A 17,304-nucleotide genomic window follows, 5' to 3' on the forward strand; every position below is an offset into this window, starting at 1 on the left:
TCGCAGGCAAGACATACTCTAAAACATGGCTGGGAGAACTATTAAAAACATCTAGCCCATTATTTAAACAAAAAATCCACCAACGTTTCAAGCCACTATCGTATTGTTTTAGTGTGCTCGAAATAGATTTTACTCGTATAAAAATATCCACAGCTGCCAAGGGAACATCTTTCCGCTTTAAGGCTTCCCTGACAAGATTCCTACCACCAGAGAAATCCGTCTTGGTAATGGGTGTGGTCGCTTATCAAAAGAGAAAAGCCTGCTGTTAGGTTTAAGTACCTGCTATTGATGGGCTGTCTAACATACATTTAAACAATGGAAACCATGGTCGAGTTTGCCAAAGAGGCACACTATAATTCCCTTAGCTTTATCGGCATCCTATTTAGGATTTTTAAAATTAGGGCAAATAAGGAGAAGGTCAGCCCAGCTTACAGTGAAAGAATTTACTTCGCTGGCTTCCGGATCTCTAAACGAAGATATAAATCTATCACATTCCTATTTAGGAGTTTTAAAATTAGGGCAAAGAAGGTCAGTCCAGCTTACAGTGAAAGAATTTACTTCGCTGGCTTCCGGATCTCCAAACGAAGATATAAATCTATCACATTTTTTGTTTAACCTATTAAATCAATGACCGTGTCACGAAACGTGTGTGAGACCGATTTGTCCAAATGCAAGGTTTCAGTTTCTATTGACAGGACTCTGCGCGATTCTCGATCAGTATCTATGTGTTCAACCGACCTTATATAATGTGCAAAAAGAAAGATGTTTCTATTCTTGCGCAGCTGCCCAAATCTCTTTAGTTACAATATTAAGTTTTGGAAATCGAACACTGCCCATCTTATTAATACAAGCAATTGCTGTGGTATTGTCTATATGCGACATACAATGTGCTTGTTTTTAATATTCCTTGCAAAACATTTTGGGCTAAAGACAGCAACCTGTAATTTAAAAAGGTGTATATGGTAGGACTGCTATGGAACTGACCAATGGCCTGTGTTTGAAGCATCTGAACAAACTTCCAAGTAAAATTGTAATTTCTCTAAGGAATTTGAGGGAGTCTGATATTTCTCCAACAGGGCGCTACGCCTCTCTGTAAAAATTCCCTTTTTTAAAATCCAATCTCATCTAAGGTGATGGCGGAGTCCACTGCTGGATAAACCTTATGTAACGGAAGGTCACCTTCTCCTAAGAGGGAGAGGATTTCTGCACTGTTCCGCTGAACAAGAACGGCGGGGGCTTCGCGTTTCCTGAATTTGATCAACTTTTCAACCACCACTAAAATTCCTTTAGACTAGAGGGAATCTCCATGATTGTGTCATAATTTTCTCCATGAGAATTTAAAGCAGTTTTACTCTTTCAAAACTCCTGAAGCCAACCAAATTCCATGGTAGGGTTTATGGGAACCATCTTTCCTACCAGCGTAGCAAAATCGTGTATTTTGCAAACTTTTAGGACACAACAATTTTGAAAAGTTTCTCAACTTCTTTATCAAGAATTTTCGAGAGGATTTTAATAGACATTTCTATATTATGGGTAACCCCAAAACTTCACTCAGAACCCTGTGAGGAACCATACAACTCTTTACTTATAAAAAACCCAAAGGCTTCAAAAGAGTACTCGTCTCAGGACCGTTATGCAAGCAATTCCTATAGGAATCTCCTAAAAGCAAAAAGTTGTCCAGATAAACCACTGAAAAAGTTCAGTAGTTCTAAGGTGGGAACCAACTGGATAAATCTCCGTTAAATGAAAATATCAAAATTAACGAAATCTAGGCACCGTCTCTGAAAAATTATTCCAGATAAATTGCCCGGAACAACTGCTCACTCGGCTAATAGCTCCCAATTTTAAAAGGTCAGCTAAGGCTTTTTGTAAGTTAATCAACGCTGTCTGTGACCAAGTCAGTTCCCATTTTACAAGAACTGTTGTAGATACTTTTAAGAAAGGAATATATATTCCCTTTATCCACGACAAAACAGTACTAGTCTTAGTAATACTAAGCCAAGAAGAGTAAACATTTTTCAATCTTCCAGCCAAACGACTTACAGGTAATGCTGTCTCAGATGCTTTTTTGCAGGTCTCCTCTGTTGCACCTGCAATCATTTGCTATAGATTTCTCCCCTCCAGCAGGAATGCTGGTCGCGCATTGTAAATGGGTAGAGGCCGTCGATGGAAAGGTTGACGGTCCCGCTGAACTCAAGGGAACAGAGATTGACCCCTGGCGTTTTTTGCTGCCCGAGAATCAACTGGAGCTTTTGGCTTAGCAAGCCTCAATTCTCGGCCCACTCTCTCCAAATTTTTGGATGCTCTCCATCTCTCGTTCAGATTCATTCCGAACAGCTAATCAGCCACACATTATGCGGCTTGTTCATAAACTCGTTACTGAATCCTAGGACAAGTAACTCTTTCCTCGTGGAAGAATACAATCAAAAAATGCGACCAATAGTTTGCCTGCATCGCTGAGGGATTGCACCACCTAGGTATACGTTGGTCTCCCTACCCTGCTGCGCAAGGAAAACGCCCTTCCAAATGCAGAAATGCTGCAACACAATTGCGTCTGAAAATCAAGCAAGCGGTTGTCTCGGTTCTTTGACGCTACATTAATAGCTGCACGAGAAAAGGGGCGGTCTATAGCTTGTCTGCATGGCTGAGGGATTTCACAACCTGAAGGTTGGTCTCCCTGTCCTCCCGCAACAGCAAGGAAAATCGCCTTCCCAATTGCAGAAATGCTGCAACATAATTGCTTCTGAAAACTAAGCAAGCAGTTGTCTCGGTTCCTTGACGCTGCATTAATAGCTGTCGCCACTTCCAAGCTTAGCTTTGGGGCCTCTAACAATTTGCAGTGGGTCAGAGGAGGGTAACGGAGCACACATTCCGTTCGAGTTCGAATATCTTCACTCAACCTCCGCTTTCATAATATTTATCCAATTTGCTTCTCCGTGTTAGCTCGATTACGATTTATTTTCATGATGGCTTTATATATATATAAAAAAACTAAATTGGCGTTCAACCGATTCCTATACGGCGACCTCAGAGGATCTGTCCCTTTCCGGCAATTTCCGAACACACATGGTTAAGTTTACCCTCTGCGGCCAATACAAAGAAATGTAACGCTAAGAGTCACATCTTAATTAATTTACGCCCAACTTCTTTGACGAGATTTCGCCGCTGTCCCACAAAGCAGCTGGTCGAATTTAAAATTCTAACATCCGTAACGCCAATAATAATTTTCACACGTCTTTGGATAAGGGAATGTCGTGGACATCAGTGTTACATTTCGCATTTTTCTCTAAAACAAAAGCCCGCGGAAGTTTTCTAACAAAATTCCTTGTAAGACAAACAGTGTCAAAAGGAAAAATAGTTAGTAAAGCTAAAGAACGTAACAGTTCTAATTTCTACGGCTCATTTCCGCAGTAAAAAACGCTACTTAGCGCCAAGCCAATGAAATGGCCATTGTTTATTCGAATAGACGTATAAATAGCCATAGGCCTATTTAGCGGGGTGAAGGAATTCGTCGCGCTCTTAAACGACCCCACATAACAAGGCAAGAAAGCCGAGCTAACAGTAGGTCCTTCATCATGTTAAAAAACAAGATAGATAAATATCTACGTTATTTAACAAGGCATTCCAAAAATGGTACGTAATTACCAAAAGGGAAAATTCACTTAAAATGACAAGCTCAATGATGTCATTGGCCTAAGAGGAATATTCCTCTAAAACGATCGCAACAATGCGAAAATTAATTAAATACCTTTTTCGGACAGCTCCTCATCCCGAATTGCAGCCTCCTCGCGAAACCGTCCGTCAGTCCGTGCGGAAATTTATATTTCCGCGGAAATGTATATCTCCACTATTGACCGTGAACAATTCGGGAGTATTCCCGTCTCGATTCCCGTGGTCAGAAGTGGTATCAGCGGCATCGCTGAGGCTAGAGAATCGTCATCTCGCTTCCATTTGGTCGAAACGGAATTAAATACGTCGGACACTTAAGACGGCTCCTAATCCCGAGTACTTGGGAAAATCGTCCGTGCGTGCGAAAATGTATATTTCCGCGGAGATGTATATCTCCGTAATTGACCGTGTCCATTTCGGGAATATTCCCGCGGTCAGAAGCTGGTATCAGCCGTATCGCTGAGGCTATGGAAAATTGCCATCTCGTCGAACAGAAACACTAAACGCCGAAATACAACAAAACACGTGTGGTTTAAACCGCACAAAATAGAAGAATGACGATTTACGGGTTCGCCCCTGGCTGGCGGCGTGCGAGGTGGAGTACGTGATTTTTTGTCTTTAAAACGTTGTGGTTTAGATGCGTAGAATAGGGGGTACTACACTTATATTTATGAGACGAGAGCAACTTATAATTAACAATAAAAGTGTCAAACGTAAGGGGTGACGAGGAAAGTGAATGATCCACATCGACCGAGTCGTCGATATTAACAATTTTCGTCTAGGATTTGGTTAAAAAGGAGAGGCAGAGGTATTTGTTCTTTTGTTGTTGTGCGTTCTGTCACTTCTTGTCCCATGTCGCGTGTTTCTCCTTCCGGGATAAAAAGTATTACTTTAGTCCCTTAAATGGAAGACAGAACACGTTGATTTAGTCCACGGAGTACAACAGGTCAATATTCCTTGTGCTTCAGCAGTCATCAATGTTAAACATTAAAAAATTTAGTAGGCTTCTGAAAAAATGTTTACGTCAATTACCAGTAGTAAGGTTAGGCACAGTTTTACATCTAAAAACACTTTAAGCCAATTACATACCTTATAATATCGTAAATCCAAGCTATATGCTCGGCTATATGCGTGTTTAAAAATCGAGTTTATATCAAACTGGAGACGGAAAACGTAAAATAAATCAAATACAAGAAGCAAAGTGTGACCTAGTAACGTGAAGCCGTGATAATTACACGTGACACTGTCAAAACAGTATAATTAATAATTACAGCACGAAATGTACATCGTCGTTTTGGAGACTTTCTATTGGCCAGTTTGGAATTCAGCTCCAATATGGCGACCGGAACCAACGACCAATCAAAAACGAGATACCCTGTTGTCGCCACTGTCTCTATAAAGTCACTGTAGCTTTGTCTATATGCTAGACGATCATGTGCCATGGGGTTCAGTTAGTTTGGGAGGGAAAGTTTTGAATTTAAATTTTGAGTTACGCAGTCTCTCGGGGCTGACCTGGGTATGTCACAATATTAATGAATCGTATTTTTCGTTGTTTTTACTTGAACTCTTTTACCTCAAACGTAGGTACTTGCCCCTATACTGAAATGGCAAAGGGCGCCAAAATTGCTTTCTTGTAATACGGAAGATATGAGAAATCAAATTACAGTTGATTCGACACGTCGGTGATCGGTGTGAATACTGCCACTAATTAGCAATAATTAAGCTTGTAGATCGATTTTTAGCTTCTAGTAAACTGAGTTTCATTACAGATCAATCCCACTAGCTAAAAAACACAATATAATTTGTGTTTTTCTAATAAAAGAAATGCGTTTTCGTCTTTGGAACACTCGATAGATAACACGAACTCATAGCATTGTAGTGACAGATTCTCAGTTGCTTCCCCATTTCTTTTCCAATAACGGTCGTTTAACTCATGATGACAACTTGGTGAAACGTGCTTGACGATTGTGTTATTAAAATGACATCCTTATACCCTCCCACGTTTTGCTTAATTTATAGCATTTCGTTAATTTTCCCCATTGCGATCTTCAAATTATATAACATCGGCATAATTGACTGAATTGCCTTTGTAAGAGAAATTAGGTATAGCGCGAGCTATAGGCGCTTGTGTTTCGATCGATGAAATGCGAATGGCTTGAATTAGAAAAGGAGCGATTGAAATTTTCTGGGGAAATAATAAATCTGTAGTGATTTGACCTACTTCTGTGATACAAAATTTATGTTTACTAAAATCGTTTTTAAAAATGCATTAATTATTCAGTGAACCTTCCTTGGGGAGTAGAAACGAATGTATCAGTACGTCTTTGAATTTCAAAGTATTAAATGTCTCCATTAAACCACATAAAATATAACTGATGTTTAATGTAAAGATCGATGTAAAGCTCATCGTTCGGAGTTCTAAATTTGCACGAGGGCCCGGTATTAATTTCACTCCGTTTACAAAAAAATTGATGCTTCTTTATATTAAAATGTTTTACATTTCGGATAATGTAATACGGTTTTTAATCTGAAATTTGAGTCTATCCGAAATTAAATGGACGCATTTAAAATGAGATCAAGTTTCATTATATTATATATGGTATTATGTGCCTTATAAACGGCTGTTTCGATGGATAAATAATAATGATGAACATTCACCCGGATTGATTTATACCTGAACTATTTTGTAAGAAAAATTGATCAGGTGCTGGGAGTAAATTCAAATTATAACTTTTTAATTGCAACTCTCAAAAGTTTGTTCGGTAAGAACAATTTTAAGCGTTTCGCTACAAAATGATGAACTGGCTATAATTTTAAAGCCAAAATAATTGCCGAGTTTCTACTACGATTATGAAGTGGTTGCGAAAATAAAATCAACTTGAAATGAGAAAATTTACCATACTTTGTGAGTAAGCGATAAATTAAATGTGGAGTACCTATAGTATTGTGGTAGTTTAACATAGGCCCACCCACAACTCCCGACAGCATCCCCACAACATTTATCCACATATAAGCTTATTGGGAATATTGCATTAATGCTAGAGCAGATTAGTAATAGTTCATCAATGGAAATGTGTTCATTAATTAAGTATGTGGGCATGATGTGGTGTATCCTCCTGGTACCGATAATGTTTGTATTAGAATTCATTATGCAACATGGCACCTCTAATAGAGAAAATATCAAGAACCTCGCAAGTTGTAATTTGTCTTAGCATAAGCAAATACTAAATAAGTAATGCCCGGTTTCAAAAACCATGAATGATTAAAAATATTATAATGTTAGCCACCTTCGATTATTAGGTTAGGGGTCTACCATTCTAATTAATCATCGACTATAAATTAAAAATACCTTTGACGTCGGAAGAATTCAGCGGATACAAAATTCATGTCTTCGTCAGATATTTGGCTTGAAAAAGTACGATAGAATATCACATAAGTTAGTGGACGTACAAATGGCTGAATTTGTGGCAAATCGTCGTAAGTTAAGTAGTGCTTGTTTTATCCATAAAATACTTCAAAACAAATCTCCTTAATATCTGCTTGACAAAGTTCAATTTTTTACCTCCGCGCACACCGTAAATACAAGAACAAAAAATCTGATTTCAATTCCAAAACATAAAACCGCTCTTTTTCAGAGATCGTTTAGTTATAATGCACCTAAAATATATAACTTCCTCCCATCTGTTTTAAAATCATTATCACAAAAATCCTTCAGAAGAAACTTAAAAACCAGTATAGCAACCTCAGTTGAGCTCTTAATATTTGTGCGGGCCCTTAATATGATCGGCGTGAACTTTTTTTTTCTTTACTATTGCTAATTTGTTTGATTTTTTTTCTGCTATTTTTCTCTCATTTTCAATTTATCCTATGAACTTTTTGCCATTATGACTAATCAAGACGAAGTAAAGAAGCAGGGTTAAGTGGTAGAACAGATGGTAGTGTAGTATTACACTACCATTCTGACTTTCGCCCTTTTGGTGGAACGGTGTTTTTGTCTTTTTTAAGTTATTTTATTTTATATTTCATATTTTGTTTTTGTTTCCGTTATCCCAATAAATGACGATTAATATTATTATTAAAATAGGAAATGCATACTTTATTTTTAGTTAGTTAGCTAATCGAGATATTTCGTCTGGAAAACGTCAAAACATATTATCTTGAGCTGAAGAGGCGAATTTTATGAATTGTTTTTGTGACTATGCGCGTTTTCTCCAAATAAGTCATTTCTACATTGCTATTATTTTGAAAGCCACATCGAAAATGTGATGGTAGATCTTCAAAATTGTTTATTATTTTTTTTTCCTGTAATAACTGCAACGTAATAAATATACAATACATATTGGTGTAACGACGTCGGAATGAAGCTTTTATGGCGTAAGGCTCCGTTCATACTTGGGCGATAGACAATTAATATTGCCACGATATATCGGTACGGTAGCTGGTGACACAATCTGCGCAACCTAAGGGATAAAAATGTGGGCAGAATACAATATATAATTCGCCAAGATGACGATATGCACTTATCGCACGATATGTACCTACGATATGTTGCGCAATCGCGCGATTATGAACTGTGCTAATACTTATCGCCTCCCTTTGAATTTCAAAATCCCGTTCGTGCGTATCGTGTATCGCTTACGATACATCGTTACAAAAATTAGTGTTAGCGCAACAAGAATAATTGTTAATGGGCTGTAAAAATGTCTGTTGCCCAACATGTAGAAATTAAATTAACAAATTAACGAATAAACGATGTCAATTATAATTGGGTATGGCACCTACCTTTGTTTGTTTGACGATGTTGTAAAATGGGGCCCCAAACTTGTCACAATTGTAGCTCTGCGCGCACGATTGTGTCGTCCATGTTGTGTGTATCTTCTATTGTTCAAACATGGTAGGTTCGTTCTTGCGCACCGCACGCACACGGATATACGTCAAGGATTTTTGGGTACCATTACCCATAACCGAATCGTTTTGATATATCAAAATAAAATTCATTTTGAATTATTGAATTATAGAGAGGAAAAAAAAATAGTTATTCTTGCATGAACAATTAGTAATTAAGTCAGATAAAGCTTTTATGGCACTCGGGATATAATCTGAGGGATTCACTCGGGATCACAACGTAGGCTCGCACATCTCCTTTAATAGGGTTACGAGTATGTTATGAGGCTTATTAATCAGAAAGTCTACGTCTGCGACACGAGCGAGCTTGCGAGCGAGTGGAGCCACTTGCTCCCGGGTGAATAAATGTTATTTGTGTTTTACATATGGCGTTATACGGTTATCATTTCCTTTGTCTTCGATGTTTGCAAGGATTGCGAAATCTGTGAATTTTTTTAAGCTATTATCAACGTTTGCATTTGGTGTATATCTTATTTAAAAAAAAACCATTTAGAATTGGTACCACAAGAAGTAGACCTGAGCCGGCAGACTGTCGATTATAGCATACGCGGTGTAACGGACAGTTACTGATGTTTCGCTGTGTATATTCTTCGTTCCTCGGCATCGGTCTTAACTCTTAAGTATTTCGGAACTTACCTTAACTATACTTTTTTACTTCCAGCTCGCTCAGGTAAATAAATGGGTCAATAATAGGGGATAATTGAGTTAATTTTGTTTTCACAGGTATTTTGTTAATGTCAACAACTTGTACCTAAGCGAAATTTGGGTTAAATGTTACTACAGAAATTTATACTGCAATTTGGCTGTAGGAATTGAACAACTTTTATAATTCGGTGAACCGAATATTATTTAATTACGATCCCACAATGGTTACGTCCCTCTTGCAATGCTCAAATCTACCCCCTAGACGTGACAGTATGTTAACATACAAACGAAATTTCATGGCAACATAGTTTATATCAGTTTGCAAAAATTTTCGGATCAATAAGAAAATCATACAATTCCATAACCTCCTTACATGCGCCTCCAATTACCAATCTACAGAAAATTCTGAAACAAAATTACTTAACGAAAGCAATAATAATCCTAGACAAAAATGAAATCACATACCGCAGGATGAGCAATTCGCCTGTACTTCGGAATAATTTCAAAACGTCTTGTTCCGGAACTTGTTCAGTGTGGTTACCGCGCCCTAGCATTCGCTTTATCACTTTATAGTACGTACTGTTTTTTTTTTAAATAAACGATACTACATACTATTAATGATAATCCTTGCCATGAGAGGTTAGCCTTGCGCCATCAGTTTGTTAATCAATCGTTTTTCGTTAAATGCCCGCTCAGAGAGCGTCTATATCTGAAACATTTATAACAACATTCTTAAATAAAATAACATTTTAAATATAATTTTACTACTTAGGTACATTCTTCTATATTATCTTTCTTTTTTGCAGGTAAGGACCTCGTTGCCGCATCACAGAAATAAGTAAGTTCAGATTTTTGGCAGTAGGTATTATTGTTCTAAATGCGAATTTCGCTTTATACTTTTATCCACGAAACGTTGACAGTTTTTTCTCGCCTTGCACGTCAAGTCGATGGCATGCTGTCAAATTAAATATTTAAACGGTGAAACGCATAAGTGTTTCTTTTTAACTTCCTATCTAGATATACCTATATCATTTTTAGACATAGAAAATGTTTATTATTTTGTTGAGTAGGTCTCTTGCAACGGATACCTACATTATATTTAAAGACTCTGGATGTTTTGTTACATTTATGTTGCAGAAATGCTCGATGTAGTGTTGAAATAAATAGTATATTGAAAGACAAGTGTTACAATGCGACCTATTGTAATACGACTATCTTGTGGCACGAGTGGCGACGCGAAGTGTAGCCACGAGTGTCCGCAAGATAGGAGTATTACAATAAAGCATTGTAACACGCGTTTTTCATACTATTTTTTCTATTTCGGTGCTTTAATTTAATTAAAAAAATCATTATCAGAAACTATAGGGAACATTAGAACTAACATGTTTTATGTTGGGAACACTTTTTACGCCGTTAAGTTTTAGGTTGGCAGCGTAGTAAGACTGACATTTTGAAGTTCAAACATGGAAGTACCCAACGAAGTACCTACTTGTACTAAATAGTAACTGCCAACTTAAGAGATGAGTTACCAAAAAAAACGACTATAATCACTGTCTTTGTACAACTGTTTTCGGCGAAAACAGTTGTACAAAATCATCATTGTGACACCGAAATAGAAAAATACATTTTTGCACTTTCGGGATCAATTGGAACTAGACAAGCTCATTTGCTCTCAAGGGATTAAATCTTTTGGATAAAAATGTAAGACAGTTACGCATATTTTATTAAAACTTCATATTGTAACGGAAATGCTCCAGAATTCTCTGGAATTCTCTACGCGTATTCGAGAATGTACTGGACTTACATTGCTTGCGTGTATAAATGGTTGCGGACCGAACATCGCGGCAGTCTACTACGGAACGAGTACGTATGAAACATCGAGCGCGAAAATCTGAAATAAATTGCGAAGTGTGTGTGATATAATAATCGATATAAATTGTACGGTTTTTATAGTGTTTTAGTTTTGTTTAATAAATGTTGATATAAATCGAACCCGAATTTATAAATAACGTTACAATATAGTTTAGTCACGTTCTTACAATTATAAAAATTAATCAATAATTTGATCAATTAATCAAAAATTAGTCAATCTTTGATAATTCAACATTACACTTCTCTGATGAGCTTGTTAATGTAACGTCCCGTTCTTGTTTGGTAAAAGCAGCAGCAGTATTGGTAAGCGGTTTTAATTCATGCCCTTCAGGTTTTTAGCGCATTTTTGCAAAAAATTTTTTTTGTAAAAAGTAGCTTTTAATCTCACTTTGGCTGGCTGGCTGGCTGGCTGGCTGGCAGTAAATGCGCGCCCGTAGAAAAACGCTTGTAAAAAGACAAGGAGTGTACATGTAACTATCGGGGCCGTGTAATTAAGAACGTTAGGGATGGGGCTAAAAGATTTGGAGTCGACGACATCTGGACGCCATCCCCGAGCGTATTATACTAACCTGGAGATTTTTCAGTTTTTATCTATCTTCTTCTACAGTTTTTCTCCGATTGTTTTCAAATTGGTGTCGTCGGGAAGATCTTGTCAACGCGCACAACTCCTGCGTGGCGGAATTTTGTTTTTGTTTCCTAGGGGCGAAATAAACCACCTTTTGCGCGGCGCGCTTCGAGGGGTAGTCGACTTTGGGCGCCCAAAAGTTTCTTACAGCGCGAATCGCGGTCTCTCTTTCTCGTGTCACTAATAGAAGGTCGAGCTATATGAAGTACCCAAAAGTTGAATACGATTTTATGCCGGGATTTTAGCGAAATCTACCAAAATGGGAATTACGAATGAACGGGACGTCGGAACTGTGTATCGACAAAGGGAATGTGGTAACCCCCGACGAGATCTTACTGATGGTGGAGTCAAAACTTCAAACGCGAATTGCGAGTGCACGGTAAGTGAGAAAATGGTACCGACAAAGTGAACGTGGTAGCTTTCGGCAAGATCTTATTGATGGTGGAGTCAATATTGGCTAATAAAACACTGATCTGCCACACAAAAATGCGCTGAAGTCCCTTCGATCTCACACGAGGACTTTGATAATTTTTTATCCTGTCAAGCTTATATTTTTTGAGTTTCTAATATTAAATAATAACGAAGACTAAGTGTATACATCATCGGTTGTAAGTACATTTGGTAATTCTAGTTATTAGGTCACAGCATTGAGTAATTAAATATGTCACAGGTAGTGGCGGTATCACGTGATAAATTTCATCGGTTTCTGTCGATAAGTTAGAAACTCATCCAAACCGTCGTTTTTGCAAAATAACAAGAGAAAAACTTCATTAAACCTAATACAGCACTAATATATCCCAAAAAAAGGCTGACAAAAATTGTCAAGTAACTAATATGGCGTGTACGTTCTAGATGTAATTTATCGAATTGAGTCTCTTTTACAAAGGAGAAGTAAGCATCCTTCGCATCAATCCTATTATTTCTTCAAATTTTCAATTCTTCCGTTTTTTGTCGCATTGTTTGAATTTTTGGGATTGTTCCATTTCTTCAGATGATTCAGATTGTATCGATTATTTTGAACATTCAATTTCAGATTAGTAGATTTTTGAATTTTAAACTTTTAATTTAATAGATAAACGAATGATTTATATTTATTTTATTATATTCGTATCTACACTACCTGAAATTTAAAATATTGATTACGATTTTTTTTTGCAATAGCTTTTAACCTGTGTTACCTATTCAGCGAAAGAGAAAGGAGGGTTGTATGTTGCTAAGTGGTATGTTTTTTCTTGAGCACAGATTCTAAAATTCATTGTTTTTGATGTTTGTGACTTGGTTACAGATTGTTCTATTTTTTGGATTCTCTCTTCACGTACCTTTTTCACAAAAACATCTATTCGAGGATTGGCGACCTTCGTAAGCTTGCACTCCGAACGGCTTTGTCTGCGCATCTGAAGCTGATAAGAGAATATCATCACGCAAAAGTGGAAAAACGAATAATCCGGCCAAAGCGCCCTTTCAAAATATATGACGGTATCTTTTAACTGCCATAATAAGAAATCGCTCAGTGTGTTCACCTGAAGTGCGAATGAGGATATCGGGAGCAGGAGATTGGCCGGTATACATACATTGCGAGATCAAATCTTCAGTAATGTCCTCTATTCGTAGAGCACCGCTGCGAACGCCTTCGAAAATTAAATTGAGTGCGTTGGTGATCTCCTCTCTAGATGTGTACGAAATTGCCACGTTCAAATGCGATTCCTTTACTGCTGTCTGAGAAACTCTTAACGATAACCTGTAGTGTTTGCTTTGGAATTAAAGTCAGATTTCCTATTACCTTTATTTGAAAGGAAGACTGCTTATCATCCAGTACTTCCCTAATACGGTGCCTTATTATTTGTGTCAATTTTTCCACTTCGATTGCACTTCGTTTAAAATTCTCAATGCTAAAAGCGTAAACAGTAACTTCCTTGATTCCAAACAATTCACACCAACGTAGGGTTTCGATTTACTTCATACCCCCTGCCGAGTGACCCACCCAAGGTTGCATATTCTTCTTCTTTGCATAACTTCGGTTCCCATCCGTTATGAAAGCGATATGTCTCGGGATGGGGCCACATTTTAACACGTTTGCACAGAATATTTTCAAGAAATGAACAACATAATCATATAGCCACATTTCGGGACTTTATCGGTTACGAACAGAACTCAATTTGAAAAAGGTAGTACATTTTATCAAATGTGACCATGCTGTGTCCTATTGAGGTTATCGTATTTCAAACGAAATCATAATCAAAACTTTACTACAATTGGTCAATATTTGGCCTCAAAGTTAATCAGTGTTGTTTATGCGTGGACTGACAATTAAAATTTTCCTTTCGATGGTTGAACTTACTTAAGTAGCTGCGCCAATGGCTGAGAATGATGTAACGGCTTTCGCATTTTGTGTTGAGCTCGGTGTAGAGAATGAGGTATGCACCCGAGGTAGGAATGATAATAATATCCGTATATTAACTGCAATAATTTGGTACGATGAGTACAGCCTTTCGCGAGTAAAAATGATTGGAGATCGTGATAGGAAAATTTCCCAACCAAGCAGCTTTGCACACAGCTGGAAGAAAATTCAGTTATCACTTTTAGATTGAAGAGATTGGCGATGGTTTCATTTCGAATTAGATGTAAGTACGCAAATGAGTCGAATATTCTCGACATTCTGGTGGACACCTCCGACGAAACTAAGATCAGCTACTGCGGCCAGTCGAATATTGATTTTAAACCGATTAGATGCCAGCTTTTAAAATTTTTTCATTTTGCGAGTTAATTGTTACGTACGAACATAGCCCCAATTGGTTGTTGAAGGGTAGGTATATAACTAATATATTTTTAGCGCGTTTTTTATGAATTAAAAAAAATATAGTATTGTTTGCGTTTTATCCGTCCGTCCGGACCGACTTCTACCGTTTTGAACTACTTCTAGGGGAATGGTCCTAGAGTCCTGGAATGTTTTACAGTAGGTAGCCTATACCTTGAAGGTGTGCCAGACGGCTATCAAATTTCGTTGTCTAAAAGGGACCCCCCCACGAATTATTTCCTGAGATACTGTTTTTGAAAGTAAAACGTACATAGGTTTTACATACGACAACCAATTGGTCTCACATTTTGCATGCCCTTCGACCTCTTATCGTGATCGGGTATATTCCCTTATACCTCAAGAACGGATTGTAGAGGGTACTCATAAAGGGCGATGGAGACGTCTCCAAGAATGTAACCATTGTTGATGTCAAAACAAAAGCTATTTCGGTTAAAAAAATGCGCTTTATCTGCACAAGAGTTGTGCACAATTTATACTTGTTTTTAATATGCCAGGGGCCCAAAAAGTATAGTTTAAAAGCTGCGACCACTAAAGTATCAGCAACCACAAAACGTTATAGGATGAAACTAACAGTTTATCTGGAGTGTTTTGGTATGCTAGCTAACTCAAATTAATTTTTAAATTCGGATACAGTTATGATTGTAATTCGTGTATGGACAAGCGAAATAGTTTTTGAATTTCACAAAATTTATTGTACTTATACATACTTTGATTCGGATCCCTGGTGCTTCAAAACGTGTATTTCCGTAAACAAAGTGGAAGGTCATGTTTTACCCTAATGCAATACCCCTTACTAACGTGCGGTGGGTAACAAACTTCGGTGTCGCATTTTGCAATGTAGCAACGTGTACAACTTATAACATTCAATTTTGACAACCAGGTCCGTTGGTGACGTCACCTTAGGGTGGGGATATGACTTAACGCGGGTATCATTACGAGTATAGGGATCAGACAATCCTATATTGTATAGCATCTGTGATTATAACTATAATGAAGTGAAGGACGTTCGGAAGTACTCGATTGTAATAAATATACGAAGCTTTTTATTTTTGAATGACACACGGACTAATTGTTTTAACTAGATCAAAAATGAAGTCAGTTTCACTACTCATCACTACTCATTGAAATTTAAAACTCGAATTACGATTTATTTTGAATAATAGCTTTAACAAGTGTTATGCGTTAAACAACTGTTTAAGCGGATTGGCAAATTTGAACTGTAAAGCGAAAGACAAAGTGAAATGTTTTTGATTGTTCAGGTGAGCACTATTTCGGAAATTTCTTGTATTATATTTCACTCGGTTCTTGTTGTTTGTCACTCTCTTAGGAACTGCTCAATTTGTTGCTTTCTCTGTTCATGAACCTTTTTCACAAATTCATCTATTCGAGGATTGGTGATCTTCGCAAGCTTGCACTCCGAACGGCTTTGTCTGCGCGTGCGAAGCTGATAAACAAATATCATCGCGCAAAAGTGGAAAAACGAATAATCCGGCCAAAGGGCCCGTTCAAAATGTATGACGGTATCTTTTAACTGCCATAATAAGAAATCGCTCAGTCGATGTTCACCGGAAGTGCGAATGAGGATGTCGGGAGCAGGAGATTGGCCGGTATACATACATTGCGAGATCAAATCTTCAGTAATGTCCTCTATTCGTAGAGCATCACTGCGAACGCCTTCGAGAATTAAATTGAGTGCGTTGGTGATTTCCTCCCTAGATGTGTACGAAATTGCCACGTTCAAAGGCGATTTTTTTGCTGCTGTCTCAGAAACTCCCTTTGCGATAACTTGTAGGGTTTGCTTTGGAATTAGACTCAGATTTCCTATTGCATTTATTTTAATGGAAGACTCCTCATCGTCCAATGCTTCCAGAATGAGGTCCCTCATTAACTTCGTCAATTTTTCCACTTCGATTGCACTTCGATTAAAGTTCTCAATGCTAAAAGCGTAAACAGTCATTTCCTCGATTCCAAACAATTCGCACCAATCGCGGATTTCACTTAACTTCCTACCTCCAACCGAATGGCCTTCCCAAGGTGGCATATTCTTTTTCTTTGCATACCTTCGGTTCCCATCCATTATGAAAGCGATATGTCGCGGGATGGGGCCACACTTTAACACGTTTGCAAAGAATATTTTTAGGAAATGAACGACATATTCATAGAGCCACATTTCTGGACTTTATCGGATACGAGCGGATCGTACTCTGGAAAAGGAATTTTATCAAATGTGAGCATGTTGCGTACTGTAGAGGTTATCGTATTTTTAACGGAAACATAATCAAATACAATATTTATTACTATTACTTAATGTTTGGCGTTGGAAGATTACTTAACGGTGAATGTGTGCGCCCAAGATATGTAAAAGTTTATCCTTATGTTGACTCAAAACATTTTCCGGTTTGACGAGAACTACCCTTACCGAGTAAAAATTATTGGAGCGATAAGAACATTTCTCATTCAAGCAAATTTCCATACAGCCCGAAAAATCATTGTTACCACCTACAGATTGAAGAGATTACTGGTGGTTTGAAATGGGTGAAACGAGGATCAGCTACTACGACAAGTCTAATTAACGGCTTGTGACATTGAAATACTACTTTTCATAACATTTCACGAAAATAGATTGTAAACATTACCTGGGTAATTTAACATGGTTTAAAATGCCGTCCGTCTTATTACCAGGAGGAAAAATTCTCATGACGGAGCATACGTTATGGAAAATAATTCGCCAAGTTCTTTAGGAAGTGGCAAAGCTTCATCTCAGAAGGACCAA

At 37.7% G+C, this 17,304-nt stretch overlaps 1 pseudogene; it reads right to left on the reverse strand.

The window, feature by feature from the left end:
* Positions 1-15,665: 15,665 nt before the first annotated feature.
* On the reverse strand, positions 15,666-16,730 carry LOC116167133 (annotated as a pseudogene).
* Positions 16,731-17,304: the final 574 nt, after the last annotated feature.

Source organism: Photinus pyralis, unplaced genomic scaffold, assembly GCF_008802855.1.
Source record: "Photinus pyralis isolate 1611_PpyrPB1 unplaced genomic scaffold, Ppyr1.3 Ppyr1.4_LG3b, whole genome shotgun sequence".
NCBI classification, from domain to species: Eukaryota; Metazoa; Arthropoda; class Insecta; order Coleoptera; family Lampyridae; genus Photinus; species Photinus pyralis.